This window comes from Juglans regia, chromosome 14 (genome assembly GCF_001411555.2).
Source record: "Juglans regia cultivar Chandler chromosome 14, Walnut 2.0, whole genome shotgun sequence".
Classification (NCBI taxonomy): Eukaryota; Viridiplantae; Streptophyta; class Magnoliopsida; order Fagales; family Juglandaceae; genus Juglans; species Juglans regia.
The window spans coordinates 6,398,971-6,417,428 of NC_049914.1; positions in this window are offsets into that span (position 1 = coordinate 6,398,971).

Consider the following 18,458-nt stretch of genomic DNA (forward strand, 5'->3'; position numbering starts at 1 on the left):
TATTTATATTTAATAGTGATAAATATTGTAGTGATTTTATTTTTATTTATATATAATATTAATAAATATTATAAAATATTTATGAATAGTTATGAGTAGAGATTGAAGTAAGTTTGTGAATCTCATTAAAAATATTTTAAATTATTTTATATGTGAAGTATTTTTAATAATATAAAAATATTTAAAAAATATTAAATTATATTGACTACCCAAATTCATCTCGATGTGGCAGTTGCTAAAATAACTCTTGGCCTCATGACGAATTGGTGAGTGCCGTGTTGACCGAAGGATGCTGACTTGCCGATAGACTTCTTCTGACCAGTGCAGATCATGCATCCAAAGATATCCTCATATCCCCGCACTTCCTCGCGGATCTAAGATTTTTTTTTTTAACCATTACATTCAAAGATTGTCTATCTTCAGTTTATAAAATAGGAAATATTTAGATTTCGTTTGGTTATCAAATATCTCTCGATTCATTTTAACTCATCATTATAATTTTTTTAAATTTTAACACAAAATATAATAAATAATTTAATTTTTTTAAATTATAAAATAATAATAATATTAAAAAATAATATTCTAATAATATTTTATTATCTCAACTCAACTCAACTCAATTCAACATTCAAACACAATCTTAATCATCGCATAAATCTTATATAATAATGTTTTCTCAATAATATATTATATTATAAAACGTTGTATTATAAAATAAATTTAAAATATTATATTAAATAACTTGATTGTATACTTTTTTTTTATATATAATTTATATGCAGACATATCGATTTTTATTAAAAAAAATAAATCTATATCATAGACTAATATTTTTTTTTTCTTGACTCAAATAAATGATTGGGGCCTGGGGGGTGGGTAAATAATGAATTCGGCCCACGTACGGTCACTGGAAACAGCATGACAAAATAAGAGCATGCCTACTTCTTTCACACGAGTTATGATACCAAAATCAACAACACAAGGAGGTTAGTTGGACAGCAGCAAGACGACAATTGCTAGTTGAAGACACCGTGAATTGTCCGTACAGATAAATGATTATCTCATCTTATTATTATATATTTTTTTTAAATTTTATAAAAAATATAATAAAAAATTTAACTTTTTCAAATCTTAAAATAATAATAATATTAAAAAATTATCGTAAAACTAAAAAAAAGTAATAAATAAATTGAAAGATCACAATATTTAGAATTAATTTTTCAAGAACTAAATATTATTTCTCTCAACTTCCTTGTTGTAAGTCTACTACAAATGCCTCTTAATACATCCTTTTATAGGCATGGATGATACATGATATTAAATCAGTACATAAATTTAAAGAATGACAATACATGAATCAAAGAGATTCATGAATATGAAAAATAGAGATACATAAATATAGAAGAATTCTAATGTTCATACATCAAATACATTCCATGAATTTACAATACTTCCCCTTGATGACTATACACAAAGAATATGTCTCGTTAAAACCTTACGAAAGAAAATCTAGTGAGAAAAACTTGTGCTGAAGGAAAATAGTATAACATTCTAATGTGTTTTGGAATGCTTCATTAAAACCTTGCAAAATAAAATCCTATGGGAAAAACCTTAGCGATGGAAAAAGAGTACAATCTAGATGATAATTGACTTCCCCTTGTTGGTATGCAAATCTTCAATCGTTCATGATGAAAGATCCTTGAGCCGTTGCATTCCAATATTGTGTATCAACTTTTTGAATGTTGCAGTTGGTAAAGTTTTAGTGAATAAGTCTGTCAAATTATTACTTGACTGTATTTTCTTGACATTAATGTCACTACTCTTTTGAAGTTTGTGTATAAAAGAACTTTGGTGAAATATGTTTGATCCTATCACCTTTGATGTAACCCCTTTTAATTTGCATAATACATGCCGCATTATCTTCGTATAATATTGTTGGGCCGCATTTGATTGTGGGTAAACCACACTTTTCTTGAATATGATGAATTATTGATCTTAACAAAATACATTCACGGCTTGCTTCATGTATTGTAATAATTTCTGAGTGATTGGAAGAAGTAACTACTATTGTTTGTTTGACAGACTTCAATGAAATAGCTGCACCTTCATATGTAAATAGGCATTTTGTTTGAGAATGCTTTTTATGCGGATCAGATAGATAACCTGCATCTACATATCGAATTAATTGTGTACTTGATTATTTTAGATAAAATAATCACATGTCGTTCGTATCACGAAAGTAACGTAGGACATGTTTAACTCAATTGCAATGTCTTCGAGTTGTTGCAGAACTATATTTTGCTAATAAGTTGACCGAAAATGCAATATCAAGTCTTGGTAGAATTTGTAAGATACATTAAAGCATTAATTGCACTAAGATATGGTACTTCAGGACCAATAATTTCTTCATCTTCCCCTCGAGGACGAAAATGGTCATCTCAATATCAAGTGATCGAACAATCATTTGAGTGCTTAAAGGATGAGTTTTATCCATATAAAAGTGCTTCAGGACTTTTTTTGTTTATGTACACCGATGCACTAAAATTTCATTTAAAAGATGTTCAATTTGTAAACCAAGACAAAATATGGTTTTTCCAAGATCTTTAATTTCAAATTCATTTTTCAAACAAGTTGTAGTTTTCGTGAGCTCTTCTGGAGTCTCAACGAAATTTAAATCATCCACATATGTTGCAATAATAGCGAATCCAGATTATGACTTCTTAATCAAAACACATGGAGAAATTGAATTATTCTTAAATCCTTTTTTCAATATATATTTTGCTAAAACGATTGTATCACATGCGTCCGGATTGGTTTAATCTATATAATGATTTTTGTAGTTTGATAGAATAAATCCTTTTGGATTTTGAATTATATGTTTCAGGCAGTTTATATCCTTCAGGGATTTTCAAGTATATATCATAATCTAGTAATCCATATAAATATGCAGTAACCACATCCATTAAACGCATATCCAAACTTTCTATTATTACCAAGGTAATAAAAAAACTGAATGCAATTGAATCCATTACAAGAGAATATGTTTCTTGAAAATCAATACCAGGTTTCTGTGAGAAACCTTGTGCAACAAGTCATGCTTTATATCTCATAATTTTATTTTTCTCATTATGTTTTCGTACAAATATCCACTTATATCCATTGGTGTAACACCTTTAGGTGTTTGGACGACATGTCCAAATACTTCACGTTTTGCAAGTGAATTCAATTCTGCATTAATTGCATTTTTTCATTTTGACCAATCATTTCTACGTCGACATTCTGCAACGATTTGTGGTTCAATTTCATCATTACTTCTGGTAATGTCAATTGCAACTTTAAATGAAAATATATTACTGACTATAATTTTATTTCTATCCCATAATTCTCATGTACTTACATAATTTATTGAGATTTTGTTATTTTCACGTATCTGTTCTTCTTCAGGAGATATCTCTTCAGTAGATTCTTTTTAATAGAATTTGGTGTTGAAAGTTTGGATAGATCAATTGATTTTGTTGTTTGTTTTGTGGGTATGGTTTCTTCAAGAATACCAAATTCTTTTGCTTTTCTCTTTTGGAGAATCTTATCATTTTCACCAATAAGTCTTCCATGCTTTAGGCATGTCTTAGATTTATTTGCTGCTTGATTTCTTGATTGTCCTACATGAACTTCAATCTACACAGGGAAATTAGAAGATGGAATATGAGATTTTGTTATTTTCTTACTATCAATAAATGCATCCGGTAATTTATTTCAATACATTGTAAATGAATAATCATTTGAACTTCCAGTTCATATTGATTTTTATGAGGATCAATATAAGATAATATCGATGCATTCCATGTTATTTCTTTTTGTGCTCTAGGCACATTATCTTTTCATAATGGTGAAAAAATTGTTTTATCAAAATGACAATTTTCGAAACGTGCCTTACAAATATCACCAGTTAAAGGTTCAGGTATCTAATAATAGAAGGAAAATCAAAACCAATATAAATACTCAGTCTTTGTTGAGGGTCCATCTTAGTGCGTTTGGGAGGTATAATCGGAACATAGACAACATAACCAAAAATATGAAAATGAAAAATATTTGATGGTTGACCAAAAACAAGTTGTAATGTGGAGTATTTATCATGGGCAGTTGGTTTAATCCGAACTAATGATGCAGCATGTAAAATTGTATGTCCTCAAGCAGAAACATGTAGTTTTTTTCTCATAAGCGAAGGTCTAGCAATTAATTTAAGTCGTTTAATAAAAGATTCAGCTAAACCGTTCTGAGCGCATGTACATGGGCAATTGAATGTTCAACATGAATTCCTATTGATATGTAATAATCATCAAAGGCTTGAGATGTAAATTTTGCTGCATTATCCAATCTGATAGACTTGATTGGATAATCAAGAAATTGAGCTCGTAATTTAATAATTTGTGCAAGAAGTTTAGCAAATGCAACATTACGAGTAGAGAGTAGACAAACATGTGATTATATAGTTGATGCATCTATTAAAATCATACAATATCTAAATGGTCAACATAGCAGATGTATTGGCCACATATGTCCCTATCAGTTCTTTCTAAAAATGATGGAGATTCAATTACTACTTTAGAAGGGGATGGTCTGATAATAAGTTTACCTTGAGAATATGATGTATATAGATAATCACTTGGTAAAAGAATCTTCAAGTTCTTTAGAGGATGTCCATGTGAGTTTTCAATTATTCGTCGCATCATAATTAATCCCGAATGTCCAAGGCAATCATGCCAAAGCAAAAAAATTTTGGATCAGAGCACTTTCGGTGCATTACAATATTTGACTCAATTGTACTTATAGTTGTATAATATAAGCTCGAAGAAAAAACTGACAATTTTTCTAATAAGAGCATCTGGCCCGAAATTATAGAAGTAATGTAAGGATATTCATTATTGCCTTCATTGGTAATTTTAACATGATAACCATTATGACGAATATCTTTAAAACTCAGCAAATATCTTCTAGATTTTGAAGAATACAAAGCATTGTCAATACAAAATTTTGTTCATTTTGGTAACATTATATTTGCTCTTCCGTAACTTTCAATTAGATCTGAAGAACTAAATATGGTATTGACATTAACTTTATTTAATGTTAAACATTGAAAATATTTATTATGTTTAAGAATTATATGTGTGGTACAACTATCTGCGAGACATACATCTCCATCGATTTTCTTCAAATTGATCAATTGATCAATAAAATCCATGCTTCCTTAATAAAAGCAAAATACATATAAAACTTTATTAATATAAAGGAAAAAGTACAATGTATTCATATATAATAACTGAAATATAATGTGATTACAAGATAAAAAAAGAAAATTAATTATTGTATCCAAAATCATCACTAATAAAAAAAATCTGTATTTTCGTTGGGGTTCACAAAGAAATCAGAAACACCCAAATGGGTGGGATCCATTTCATTTGGGATATAAGTTGAATCTACTGAAATCTTGTGATCAGCAAAATTCATTTTGATCACATTTTCCTTTTCTTTAATGGAGGCCTGATATAGGTCTACCAAATATTTTGGTGTACGATAGGTACGTGACCATTGTCTATTCATACCACATCTAAAACATTTATCCTCATAGTTCTTCGCAGGCTTATTCTGTGAGCCTTTATTATCATCATTTTACTCTTAGTGTTGTTCCACTTTCGGTGGTATACTGAGTTTCTTTTTGAGTAATTTTGAGTACGATTTCCTTGACTTTTATAGTTTTTCTTATCACGACCACGTCCCTGACCACGTCCACGATTTCCTTTATGATTATGAAATGAAGTTCCATTTGTTTCAGGGAATGGAGTAGAACCAGTTGGACGAGATTGATGATTTTTCATTAAAAGCTTATTGTTCTATTCAGCCACTAATAGACAAGATATTAGTTCAGAATATTTTGTGAACTTCCGCTCTCGATATTGCTGCTGCAGGAGTACATTCGAGGCATAGAAAGTGATATATGTTTTTTTTCTAACATATCTTCATCAGTGACTTTTTCACCATATAATTTTAACTGTGAGCTTGTTTTGAAACGTGTAGAGTTATACTCAGACACTGTTTTAAAATCTTGCAGTCTCAGGTGTATCCAATCATAGCGAGTCTTTGGAAGGATAATGGTCTTTTGGTGCTCATATCTCTCCCTTAGACTATTTCATAAAATCAAGGGATCTTTTATAATGAGATACTCACTTTTCAATTCTTCATGCAAATGATGGCAAAGAAAAATCATTGCTTTAGCACGATCCTGCAGGGACATTTCATTCTTTTCTTGGATAGTATTTACAAGGTTCATTGCATCAAGATGAATTTCAACATCCAGAATTCAAGATAAGTAATTGTCGTGTTGATAACGTGTTGTAAAACTAAAGAAAAGTAATAAGAGAATTGAAAGACTATAATATCTAGAATTAGTTCTTCAAGAACTAAATATTATTTCTCTCAACTTCCTTGTTGTAAGTTTACTACAAATGCTCCTCAATACACCCTTTAATATGGATGGCGGATAGATGATATTGAATGAGTACATGAACTTAAGGAATGACAATACATGAATCAAATGGATACATTAACATGAAAAATAAGGATATATGAATATGAAAGAATTCTAATGGTCATCCATAAAATACATTCTATAAATTTACAAAAAAAATAATATTTTAATAATATTTTATTCGACTCATCTAAAATCATCTCAACTCATCTCACTATCTAAACGGGCATAAGATAATTTCAAATTTTTCACCTGTTTGGTTTTTGGTTATTTTTAAATAAAGTGAGTGAAGGAAGTTGGTGCATACATCTCCTTCCATTAATCTATCAAAGTACTTTTTTCTAAACTAGGGATGAAACCAATTTATTAAAATTAATATTTTATATAAATAATTTCAAAATTATTTACATAAAATGTCGATTTTAATTGACGATAATATGAAAATACTAGATGTTTATAGTTGAAAACTACCTAAGAATTACTCATCATGAGGTAATATTAACTCAATAAAGTAAGATGCGTCCACACTTTTAGCTCTCTATCATTTAAGTATATAATAATCATTAGTTATTAACAATATAAAATTATGTAATTCTCTGGATGAATAATACATAATTAATCTTTTCTACGTATCATCTTTTCTGATCTTTTAAATTAAATAATAGTGCTACTTTTGAGTGTTGTGGAGTTGTTTCCATGTTTGATGAAATTTACTTACTCAAAATGGTAGTTGTTGATGCATGAAAAATCGCACAGCAAGTCGAAATGAGAGAAAGAAACATCCCTAATCTGCTAAGATGATTTGAATCTCGATCGGTGTTGTTTAGAGCCCCCAGCAGTGGTTCGGTATGACTATACTGTATTGGTGCGTACGTCCATGACAGTGGATGTAAAATAAGTGCAGAGTAAATAGAGAGAAAGAGACACACAAATTTACATAGTTTAGCATGTTGCCTACGTCCACTGTTGTTTGGGGAGAAAAAGATCTACTATAATATGTTTATTTACATTCTCTTATAGCCTCTAATTTCTCATTGTACAATAAGAGTTGGAGATCTACTTGCTGGGGAAGATGTTCTCTCTAGAGCTCTCCCTCCAGTAGTTAAAGAAGAAGACAAAGAAAAAGCTCATTTGAAGTCGTCTGGACCTCTCTTTTTATCTGATCATCTTCCTGCATGTGCCTCAGTAATTGGTGAGGGATGTCTACTTTGTGTGTCTGAACATCTCTCCCTTTCTCCTGACATTGTCCCATCTTCATGACACCCCCTTCCTGCCCTCTGACACCCCCTTCTCCCTTATCTCTCTACTTTCCCTCTTATCCCTTAGTGATGCCTTGTGGGTTGGGTCTGGTTTTTGGCTTAAATATTTTACCTCCCCTCAATAGTACTCAAAAAGATTTAAGGACAATGGTTAGGAAAATGAAGTAGGAAAATGAAACCATGGTGTCCCATCAAAATATGGTTACTCTTATAAGACATTATATTTTATGTATTTGGTATAACTTCTTATAATTATGCTTATAAGTTTAAGCTTGAGCATTAAGATACGTGATGAGGAGAATGCACAAAAATAAGATCTTATGTTTTGTTTAGTTATTTTAATTTGCTATTGGCAAGAATATCAATACAGAACCACTTCAAAGTTGGTGGAGCTCGTGTCAGGGCCCGACCTGGACCACCACTGCTGTCAGCCACAGAATCCGAATTAGCGGCCCATTGCTAAAACCACAGTCATTCTCGACCATCAATAATTTACAAACCGGTACCCAAAACAAATAAGAAACTTACGGGTCAAGAAAAAGAAAAAGAAAAAGATAAAAGATCATCTTGAGTTAGAAATTAACCCTTCAAACCTTATTTATTTATTTTATATAAAAATAGATATAGTTATTGGGGTTAATTTCTTATTTTAAAAAATAAAATCCACTTTTATTTATATACCATTGGTTTTAGCGAAGGACTAAAGATTAATTTGGATAGTAGAGTATTTATTATTTTATTATTATTTTTTATATATTTTTTATTACTATTTAATATTCTATCATTATTTTTTTATTATTTTTTATTACTATTCACAGAATATCTGAGATCATTTCACTAATCAAACACAAACTTAGTGTACTTCTTTAGTGACAATGGAATAATAAGGACTTTTTCATTATTAAGATTGCGTGATCATATCAATGGAGTAATAAATATTCTTCCTTGGTATGTTTTCCATCCGGAGTATTTTGACAGGTTTGCTTGAGTTAAATTACTTATAATATTCTAAAAAATTAATGTGAACTTAATAATATAATTTATAATGATATCAGGATACGAAATAAAGAAAAAAAAAACCCTCAAATAAGTAATCGAGATAATAATAGTACTGTTTATGGAAAAATACACTTTGCATTCTCAAACTATCAAGATTTTGTACTTTACACCCTAAACTACTAAAACTTAATACACATTATAATTTCGAAAAATTTATTCTCTGCACCTTCATGATCCAACTCCTATTGTTAAGATGGATTATAAAATATATGATAATTTTGGCGGTTGGATTTAACGAGAGGGTACTGAAAAATATTAGTTTTTGAAAGTTTGAGAGTGAAAATAATTAGTATGTATATTTATTATCAGAAATGATAGTTGCAGTCGTGAGTGCGTAAACGTTGTGCAATTACTTTAAAATAAATAAATAAATACGAGATCCACATGAAAAAAATTAATTTTTTAATAGTAGACTTCACTCTTTTTCAAAGCGACTGCATGAAACTTGCGCACTCCACGACTGCATGTAACATTACTCATTTATTATTAGTTTTGAACTATATATGTTAATTTAAAGTTATTAAGAAGAGAAAAGTCACTACTTTTCATTTAAAACTTAAATAATTGCATTAAGGGACATTAAGGAAAATATTCTAGCCACTAAGGGATTATACAAAAGTAATTTCACAAATGACGTGACTTGATATGGTTTGTTAGATTATAAAATTATTTGAATTGTAAAGTAGATCTAACGGATCAGATGAAACCACACCAATTTATGAGATTATTTTTATATAACTTATTTGTGGATATAACATCACTCTTTGTAATAGGCCAAGAATTATTATGCACGAGCAGATCATGATCAAGGTCATGTTATCATGAATACCTGTACATATGTTTTATATATGTTGTTATATATAGCGACAAATTAAAGTATATACCACGTACATGAAGGGATCATAAAAATTTGTGAATTAGTGCAGTAATTTTAAATTATCTTAAACTTTATGATGCGTTTTGTCACATTTGGTTACATAACACAAACTATTTTATTTCATCTAATCATTATAATTTTTATAAATTCTTACACAAAATATAATAAACAATTCAATTTTTTCAAATCTCAAAACAAAACTAGCTAATATTAATAAATTATATTCTAAAAATATTTTGTTCAATTTTTAACTTTTAATTTTTATCTTATCTCATCTCGTATGTATAATCAAACGATGTATTTTCTGTAACCATTTTGGATTTAGATAGAGAAAACGAATTAGAAAAGTATTGAAGATGGTTTGCATGCATGCATGAATTAAACTCTACTCACTAATTAAGCATGCTGCATGCATGTACTTAAACATGATGAATGTGAAATCTCAACGATCCTGCATGTACACGTACCACACTATCAATGTTACATGTTATAATTCTCGTGTTTTTGGACCCTTATATATCTATATTACCCTTCCGACCGTCATGGATGCGATGATCACGATCAATAGTCGAGTCGGTTTCTTGATCTAAACCCCACAAAAGTTTCAAGCACCGCCCATCAGTCCCTATATAATATATATATATATATATATATATATATAGAGAAAAACGCTTGTTGCAAGCATTTGGTGTAAACGGCGTGCATACGAGGCTGACATGGAGACACTTGATGAGAGAGAGATCGAGCTGATGAGAGAGATGAGAGAGAGCTGAGGAGAGGGAGAGACCAAGTTGTTGGAGCTGATGGGTGAGAAAGACCGAGCTGATGAGAGAGAGAGCTGATGAGAGATGAATAATTCATTTTAAATCTGACGTGGCATAGACGACTGCACGCCGGTTGTATCTAACGATTATATATAAAAGAATTGATATATATATATATATGACCACCTAAAATGTTGGACTGGACACAAAACAAGTTCATGAACATGAAAACTCCCTTACAAAATATCTTACACTTTTCACCAACCGAAAGTTTTGTAGCTCAGAAAGAGAGAGAGAGAGAGAGAGAGCTAGTTTGGAGTTGTAAAAAAGGAACTCATGTTCATTTGGGCCAAATTCGGTTGCAGGTAAGTACTCATGATGTTTTCTTGGTATATATGTACGTACGCACGAATTAATTATAAGAGGAGTTAATACGATTAGCAACGATCGATCGGGCCTTTACTATGACAGTACTACTATGCCTTCGATTAGCTTTAATTCAAGTACTTGGCATGCATGCATTCATATGTCGCTTATTAATCCATCTCAAACATTTGAATTATATATGATGGAGGGTATCAGCCTTTAATCTCTTCCTTTCTCTTTATGTCTAAAGAGAGAACATGTGCATTTTATATCAATTGGAAAATGTCAGTATTGATCTTGTCCAAAATCACTATAAGAAAAATAAACATTTGTGACGAATTATTTGTGAGAAAAATATTTTAGTAAAAAATAGTCATTTCGCAAGAAATAATTGGCCACAAATAAACAATTTTCTTGTAGTGTTAATACTCATCCATCTACCACCCTTAGGAGCATTAACAATCATCGTACAAACCCTCTTAGGACCCATTTGGATATTTAGATCAATATGTATATATGTGAATACCAATGAAATTGTTTGAGTTAAAATATTTTATTGGTTTTTGAAAAAGAAGAAAGAAAATATCGAATAAAAATGTTATAAACTTATAAAATTGTTTGAATGTATTTTTTTAATATTATTTTTGTTTTAAAATTTGAAAAAGAAGTATTATTTTTTGTATTTTTTTAAGAGTTTGGAAAAGTTGTAATAATCAGATTATAATGATTATTGGATGAAAAAAATTATAGATTTGAAATTGAAAGTATATATTTTGTGTTTGACTGATGTTTGGAAAGAAAATATCTGAAAATACTTTAGAACAATTGTATTACCAAATGGAGCTGGGCTATTTTGGGTAGTGGAGTATTTCTTCATTATTTTATTATTATTTTTCACATACCTTTCACTGTTATTCGCTACTATTTAATATTCTAGCATTACTTTTTCACTACTATTTATAGTATATCTGAGATCGTCTCATTACCTAAATTCAACGTTAATCACTATATAGAAACCTGTCACATCAAGTAAAATAAGAAATTATTTATTTTTTTAAAATTTTTTTCCATTTTTTATTTTTTAATCTTATAATTATAAATAGTGTGTTTATAGTTAGAATTTTTGCGTAAATAGAATTCTTAATAAATATATATCATGTTTCGCGTGCCTCGGCCACACTATGCTAGCAGCGCTCAAGCTCTTCCCTGCAATGAGGAGAATGGGGGAGCTCGGGAGTCGTGATACCTCTGACGCTTAAGTTAGTCTAAGGTTGAGGAAGAAGAAGGAAGGGAGTCTAGAATGAGATAGCAAACAGTATTCAAGTGTGAGAGAGTAACCCCCTCCCAGCAGAGTGAGGGGTATTTATACTTGCCAAGAAGGGACCCTAGGTGATAACGACATGCGGACGGCTCTGTACTGGGATCACACATCCCGGCCCATCTCTTGCCTCCCACCAATCCTGCCTAGCTTGGCCAGAGTTGCTGCTGGCACTCAGGAGGGCTTTTGTGTTGTGTGTCGTCCTCTAGGATGCATTGAATGCGGCGTGGCCTTGGTCAGACCCGTTCTTGCTTCCATTAAATGCGGCATGGCTTCAGACGAGTTCCCCTGTCCTTTAGCGCCATTCGAGCTGACCTGTCAGGATCTGGGCGTTCCCGATGGTTGGCCACTCCGCGTCTCAGCCCACCTTGCCATGCCAGAACCAACGGCTCCTTGGTTAGTGTGTCAAATTGTACGGTCTTCAGTTTTCTTCACAGGACCCCAACTTTACCTTCTTCTCCCTAGGCCTTCTGTGCCATCCTAACCCATTGTGACTCTCGAGCTTGGGCCCGGGCCCCAGCCTAAGCCACCTCCTGGACATCTGGGGATTTCTTTCCTCACAGTACCCCGCAAATTCCTAGCAGACGAGTGTGGTGGGAATTTCCTGTAAACCTTCTTTCCCTTGCACTTAGCAGGATGGCCTCATATGCTGCCTGCCCGGTGCTTACCTCTCGGTCTTTGATGAAGTCTTGGGTTCCCTTGCACTTTGCAAGAAGGCCATCACGTGCGCAGGGGCCATCATTGGTGTTGACATCGGTCCTTGCGCTGGGGTCATCATTAATGCTGACGTTGCTTGCTTAGGGTTCCTCCATACCGCGCCATCCCTTGTTATTTGGGCTTCCTGAGGCCACCTATCCCTATCATTAACTCCTAGCTTCCCTGCCGTTTGGACTCTCGATGCTCTCTCATCTTTGATGGTTACGGCGTGTACGTTACATTTGTTTACTCCTAGAGCCCCTCGTGGTTGGTGTAGCACACGCATCCGTTACCAGGTTCCCACGTCCTTGCCATTCTGTGCCACCTAGTGTTCCCAAGCTCACCAACCCGTAACATCAAACTGCTCCTCGATTTGCGGGCAAGCTTATATAAGCCCCTCTCTTTTGCCATTTGTTCCTTCTCCCCTCCTTTTATTATTCGTTTACTTCCTGTTTCCTTGCTTTTTGCTTTGAAGCCTTCCTTGTATTTCATCCATCCCATTGTTCTCGCTCCACAGTTCCTCCTCCATTCTCCACTGTCCTTCACTGCTTCAACCCTTCTTGTTGCCATGGCCCTAAAAGTTTCTTCATCCTCCAAGCCGTTGCACCTCTTAAAAAAGGACTAGGTTTCGTCGGTCATCGTCGACAACCTTTGGGCATTTCACGCGAAGTACAACATTCATTCGATGGTGAAGTTGGAGGTTCCTGACCATTGCGAAGCTCCCGTCGATGCCCATGGAATGGCGGGCCGCATGACCCTTTATCCTCTGATGTTTGCAAATGGGCTCCGACTACCTTTCTGTCGCCCTGTTCGCAATGTGCTTGACTTCTTGGGGTTGGCCCCTGCTCAACACCACCCGAACTCCTGGTGCTTATTGGTGGCGAGTTACATCACCTATTGGAGGGTCCTCAGTTCCGGCTCGGAGGAATATCCCGATTTGATGGCCAAGGAGTTCCTGGCAGTGTACCGAGCACAGTGACACGTCATTCTCACATCAAAGACTATTCCAGAAGATTCTTCCTTGTTTCAAGCTAGGGATGTGAATACCCAGAGGGGGAACAAGACTACCAAGAGTTTCCCGTCCAAGCCGTCTGGTCTTAAGTTCCTCTAGCCAAGAGCTTGGTCATCTACCTATCCCAGAGGGAAGAGGCTAGGCTAGCTGTCGTGCTGTCTTAGGTGTCGACCCACCCTTATGACATGGAAACTGACGTCGTGTAACATCAGGAGTTTTCTCACCACTCTTGACTGCTCGTATGTTCTTGGTCGGGACTTCTTGTTGGACCTTCCCTAACCCAACAATTCATGGTAAAGGTAAGCGTCCAAAGGTGGTGCACGCCGAGGAAAGGGAAGCTTCGCGGGAAAGGCACTCCCAAGAAGCCGACGAGGGATCCAGGAGCAGAGAAGGTTCTTCCTAGGGCAGGGCCCCTGCCTTCGTCGCCGAAGAGGAGGGAGATGGCGAAGTCTTCCGGGTTGTCTTCTTGGATGCTTTTGTCGACCCTGCACCCAGCTTGGGCGTCGCTGCTGACACCCATCTTTGCTTCGAGGAGGCTCTTGCCCGGGAGATGGCACCGAATGCGTCGTCTCCGATCGAGTCTCTGATGTCCTCCTCTCTTCCGAAGGTCCCTAACCAAGAAGGTGTCAGGGGTCTGAACATTGAAAATGAGGAGGAATCTGGCCCAAGCTCCCTCTTCATCATGGATCTCAGTGACAGCTTCGCTTCGATCTTGCCATTGCCCTCGCCATCCTCCCCTGGGCTAGAGGTGGACTCTTATTTGGCCTTTCCCGAAATGGCTCCTCCACTTGACGTGGGGTCCCCTAACGATGAAGGGACTTCCTCGGGTGCAGGGGTTTTGCCTGCCCATCGCGCTCATTTCTGAAGGAGCCTTTGGCGCCTGTCCTTCGCCGGAGTCCATAAGTGACGCTTCACTCCCAGTGCTGCCCCTGATAGGTACTGGCGCATCCTCTTCCTAGGCCGGTCCATGGCCTAGTTAGTCTTCGGGCTCGGGCTTTGTTCAAGCTTCGACCGAGGCAATCCAACGTGAGGCCAAAAAGCTGAGGCCTCTTTTTGCGCTTGTATAACTCTTGTCCTCATTTAACTTTTACCACGAGGAGTTTCTCGTTTTGGTTGAAGCCTTTAATGTCTTCCTTCCATGCAGGCCGCGGATTAGTTGGCCAGCATTATCATCGACGAGCGCGGGGAGCTCGAGGTTGAGCTCCCGGCACTCCGATCCCTTTCCATACTGGCCCGCCATGAGGTCCAGAAGCCCAAAGGGAGACGGAGACCGTCTGGGTTGAGTGTGAGGTGCTTCGGGAGAAAATGGACAAGTTACAGGAGCGCCATCAAAAGCTGTGGGACAAGGTCCAGTAAGTCAAGAGGAATAAGTCCAGGTTGAAGGACGAGCTTGCCAAGCTTAAAGTAGATTACGCCCATGCTTCCAAGGAGGCTCGACACCTTCGTGATGAGTTGGGCGAATACGAGAGGAGAACGGATCACCTCTGAAAGGTTGTTCTCACACTCTAGGGGGAGAGGCGTCAAGTGGACCGGGAGCTAGAGACGGCCGTCAGGCCACACTTCCAACTCACGTTCAAACACTTTTCCCTGGTCTGGGAGGTTCAACGCCAGAAGAGCGAAGTGCAGCGGATGGAGGCCCAACTCCACAGTCGAGCTGCAACATGCGAACTATAAGATTTTTTATCTTTAGAGTAGCGTCATCGAGTAAGTCAGGACTCAGGTTTGGCGTGCTCAGACCATCCGTGATGCTTCCTGGGGATATGGTTACAAGGAGGGCCTCGAGCGGTTTTGACACCTCATGCGCCTGAATCTCGACATAGACCTTGATACCCTAGATCTGAAGTCCTTGGAACTACACCCCCTCGCCTTTGCTTTTGTCAAGGAGCTTGGGAAACTAGGGAGAACCCCATACTTTTCGGGAGATTCGCGCCCATCTTCTTAGGCCTTTCTTTTTCCTTTTTATCAGCCCACAAGCCTTTGTATCTTGGACTTTTGTAATTTGGGTCTGTCTATGTAAAACTATAATCAAGGCTGGCTTTCTTTCTATGTTTGCGTTCGTGCTTGCATCTCCTTTGTATTTTCCTTCTTTGTTGTCCCGCTGTCGTTCTGGTGGCCGAGCCCATAGCGACTTGTGGTGGAAGAAGGTCGGCAAGTCCTTGGACTTGTGCCAGACTGGCTATGAAGAGGTAATCTCGGGAGGCTTTGCCCCCTTAGCCAATGCATCGCGACCATGCATTGCGCGAAGGTTGACGAGTTATGTGACTTGTGCCCGACTGATTGTAAAGAGGGGAGCTCGGGAGGCTCTGGCCTTTAGCCAATACTTCGTAGCCAGCCAATGGACTAGGCTTGTGGTGCCTGAAGGTCGGCAAGTCCATGGACTTGTGCTTGACTAGCTGTGAAGGGGTAAGCTCGGTAGGCTTTGCCCTTTAGCCAATGCATCACCACCATGCATTGCGCGAAGGTCGGCAAGTCATATGACTCATGCCCGACTGGCTGTAAAGAGGGGAGCTCAGGAGGCTTTGACCCTTAGCCAATGCATCACATCCAGCCAAGGGACTGGGCTTGTGGTGCATAAAGGTCGGCAAGTCCATGGATTTCTGCTCGACTGACTATGAAAGGGTAAACTCGAGAGGCTTTGCCCCTTAGCCAATGCATCGCGACCATGCATTGCGCGAAGGTCGGCGAGTTATGTGACTCGTGCTGACTAGCTGTAAAGGGGGGAGCTCGGCAGACTCTGGCCCTTAGCCAATACATCACGCCAACCGTGGAATTGGGCTTGTGGTGCATTCATGTCGGCAAGTCCATGGACTTGTGCCCGACTGGTTGTGAATGGGTAAGCTTGGAAATTTTTGGCCCTTAGCCAATGTATTGCGGCCAGCCGAGGGATTGGGCTTGTGGTGCACGAAGGTCGGCAAGTCCATGGACTTATGCCCGACTCGTTGTGAAGGGGTAAGCTCAGGAGGTTTTGCCCCTTATCCAATGTATCGCGGCCAACCAAGGGACTGGGCATGTGGTGCACGAAGATCGGTAAGTCCATGGACTCGTGCCCAACTGGCTATAAAGGGGTAAGCTTGGGAGGCTTTGCCCCTTAGCCAATGCATCACGATCATGCATTGCGTGAATGTCATCGAGTTATGTGAATCGTGCCAAACTGGCTGTAAAGTAGAGAGCTTGGAAGGCTTTGGCCCTTAGCTAATGCATCGCAGCCAGCCAAGGGACTAGGCTTGTGGCCTGGATATTCTAACGACAAGAGCGAACATGGGTGAAATATTACTTTCATTTAAACGATCGCAGGTTACATGATTGGGTGGAGTCGTGGACCCATATATATTTCTTAAAAAAATGTTCCCTCTCATCTAGGGTCGCTCATGGCCTTCATGGTCCCTTATTCTACCTAAGCCTGGGGCAGAGCCACTACCTTGGGTCATTCTCTGAGGGTTCAGACTTCCGCGGCATCGAGCTTTAGCTCACGAGTGTAACACTCCCTTGCTAGCTTATGTTCGTTGTGTATCTCTTCCACTCCTATGGGGGTCGAGAATTTTTTCTTGAGGTGATAGGTAGATGTCACCGCCCTGAGGCGGTTTGGTCACCCCAGGATTGTGTTGTAGGAGGAGGAGGCTTTTACTACGAGGAAGTCCACCATAACCGCTGTCGTTCTTGGGGTCGTTTCTGCTAGAATGGATAAGGTGATGGCTTCAACTGGTTGGAGCATATCCCTGGTAAATCCCTTGAGCAAGGATGGAGCTGGACACAAATGGTCGAGCATGGTCCCCATCTGGATGAATGCTTCTCAATACAAAATGTCTGCTGAGATGCCGTTGTCTATTAGAACCCTTATAGTTAAGTAGTTGGTGATCTGCACGATCACGACGAGGGCATAATCATGGGGGCACAAAATCTCTTCTTCATCTTTCTCGCTGAAAGTTATGACAGGTTCCCTCGCATGGCTACTCGAGCTCGGGGTAGCCTTATAGGTGGTGAACACTTCCTCGTGTCTGGCTCTTCTAGCACAGGCTTTCTTGCCGACGAGGTGACACCACCTCCTGCGTATTCTCCTGCTATCGTACGTATTTCGCTGCCTTCTACGTCGTGGGCTTGCCCTGTTGGGCCCATTGGGCCTCCTCCTGTCGTTGCTTTCGCTTCTCTGTGACTGCCTTCAGTCGTCGTTTCGCGGGCCACGCATTTCATCACCCCACTGGTCTATCAAGGCTTCCATATCCTCTAACTTCCACTTCCTTGTGATGCAATCCTCCATCCGGTGGCTACTAGTTTTGTGATAAGTGCAATATTTAAGGTGGCCAGAGTCCCGTCACCATTCGTTCTGCAGGCTCAAGTCCCTTTTGGTCTCCACGACCAGGTTAGTGTGGGTGCGTTGTCCGACCTTCCCCCATGTGGGTTGTTCTTCCTTGCGCTTTGTGTCGCATGTCTTTTTCTTACCATCCTCTCGACTTCCCTCGTCTTTTTGGCTAGTTGCTTTCCTGTCTGCTCTGTCCAATTTGGTTTGGCGCGGGGCCATTAAGGGTTGGAGCATGTCCTCTGCGTTAATGAAGTCGTCGGCGCGGTCCATGAACTCCCTTAACGAGG